This window comes from Haemaphysalis longicornis, unplaced genomic scaffold, assembly GCF_048455015.1.
Source record: "Haemaphysalis longicornis isolate Haplotype H1 unplaced genomic scaffold, Haemaphysalis longicornis Haplotype H1 scaffold_1, whole genome shotgun sequence".
Taxonomy (NCBI): Eukaryota; Metazoa; Arthropoda; class Arachnida; order Ixodida; family Ixodidae; genus Haemaphysalis; species Haemaphysalis longicornis.
The window spans coordinates 472,958,283-472,960,574 of NW_027526203.1; the positions used below are offsets into that span (position 1 = coordinate 472,958,283).

The following is a 2,292-nucleotide window of genomic DNA, read 5'->3' on the forward strand; positions in this document are numbered from 1 at the left end:
AGGGAGGGGAGTCCGCAGTGTCCATCTCTACGACAGAGGCACGCGTATGCGCGGTTTGTGAATTGACAGTAGCGAGCTGCGCTGCCGGGCTGACCGGGTCTGTCGGTTGGGTACCAGGGCATGCGCTACCGGGGCTTGCGAAAGGGGTTTTTGTTTCTTCCAATTTGGCGATTTTCGCTTTGAGCATAGCATTTTCAGCTATTAGCTCTTCGAGCATCTGCTTGATTTCGGTTGTCTCGGAAGAATGATCTGATTGGTGGGATTTTAAGGCGTTGGTTGTGGAAGCATTATTTTTCTGAGTTTGTTTGCATTGGGAGACCGTATCCGCCCAGATCACCTTGTTTAATTGAGAATGGCCGGCTGCTTGACGTCTGTTTCGCGACGTGGATCGCGACTGCCGTCCTTGGTTGTTGGGCCCCGGGTTGCTGAGGGTCGACTCCTCCGCGATGTGGATCGGGAGCGGTGTCGACTACTGAAGGAGACGTCATGGGATCCTGCCCCGTGGCTCCCATCCCGTCGGCTCTGATGCTCACGTTGCGAGAGTTCCGGGAACGAGTCGTCTCGTCCACGTTGATCCGCTGCGGTCCCGTTGTTCTTGAGCAGGGACGACGCAATGCCATCGGAGAGACACTGCTGTCCTCGGCGATGACAGGGTTCTTGCTCTTGCTGCAGTCGCTGTTGTAGTCTTTTCTCCCATTTCCGCTTCTTCAGAAGGTATGGGGTTTGGAACCGCTGGCGGCACTTATCTCCCGTAGGATGATCGCGACCACACAGTGCACACTTGGGTTCACAATCGTGTTGGTCCGCCGGAGCCTCGGTGCCGCAGATCTTGCACACTTTGTTGTCGGGCGCTGGGCAAACGTCCGAGCGATTTCCTAGACGGCCACAGCTGTCGCACAGTTCGTGCCTCTTTTTGTGAATGAAGCAACGGTATTCCGCACCTCTGTAGTACACATAGTGTGGTACCTTAGGTCCTTCGAAGACGATGAGGACAGAGTTAGTACGGCCCATGCGTCTCGCCTGGAGAATCGTAGGATTCTTCTTGTATAGGAGGCTGCGCGTGATGTCATCGCACTGTCATATTCGGGGATGTTGTGGATAACACCCTTGACAGTGTCCTCCGGTGGCGCCGCGTAAGCGCTCACTTTGTAGGTGATGTCCCCGAAGCGGAGCTCTTGTATGGCCGTGTATTTTTTGGCCCGTCCCATGCTTGGAGTGCTGGCGACAATGACGTTTTTTACGACGTTGGTGCGAAGTATATCGTCCGCTGCCTCGTCATAACTTATTCCGGCCGAGCGCAACACTCCGTCACGCAAGCCGGCTTGGCTTATCTTGGTGATGTCCAGCCCTTCTCGGGGCCGCAGCACGATTTTAATGTCCTCGCTTGGTAGCGGCGGCTGGCGGGACAGGCGCTGCGACCGATAGGCTTGCGTGTTTAGACGGGACGTGTTGCTGCTTGGTTGGGAGGCAGTGACGGGCTTGCTGGAGTAGCCGCCCAGGGCGAGGCCTAGCTTGGCTAGAGCGCGGGCGCTCCGTCGCCGGTGACTGGTGAGCCACCCAGCCGCTTCACTTAGGTCTTCGGGCGAGATAGACTCACCGTCCACCTCGATGCGCTCCATTTTGCTGCTCCGGGCGAAGGGGGAAGGCGCCGAGAGCCGCAAGGAGTGCCGAGGTCCGCGTTCGAATGGTTAGGCCTAGGCCATGGCGGCCCCGCCTGTGAAGGGGTTCTCGTCCGCTGCAGGCCGGGCGAGGGTCCAGACTTCGCAAAAAGAGGTGTCCACCGAAACAGAGGTTCGTTGGACACTCGATGCCGTGGTTATTTCCGAGGAATTGTAGGAAATTACGCCACAAGAGCCGTGGAAAGACAGAGCTGACGTGGAACACGTCTAAAAAAAATTGGGGCCTTCTCATTTTCATTTTTAAAGTAAATGCGATAGCATTTCGATGCATGGATTTAAGTCGATTAACGCGCATTAGCGGGTAGACTAGGGTAGTTTAGTGAGATGAGTGAATGAACTAATGCGAATTAGTGGGACTGCGGTGTTGATTAATATGGATTAGAGGAATTAGCGGGTCAGTTATGAGGATTAGAGGGTTGGACCAAACATGATAGATTTGGGGTCCTTGGCATTTGCAAATTTTGCAGTGTTCTCTTTCTCGCCCAATCAGGAAATTTAGTTACGCACAAAATAGCCGGAAAGTTATGTGTCGACAACCTGAATGCTATAAAAGGCCTTTTTTATGCACGTATTACGCACTTATGTTATTTCTCGCGTAAGATTTACATCTCGC

At 54.1% G+C, this 2,292-nt stretch overlaps 1 pseudogene; it reads right to left on the reverse strand.

The window, feature by feature from the left end:
- Nucleotides 1-342: 342 nt before the first annotated feature.
- LOC144162718 (uncharacterized) lies at nt 343-1,619 on the reverse strand (annotated as a pseudogene).
- Nucleotides 1,620-2,292: the final 673 nt, after the last annotated feature.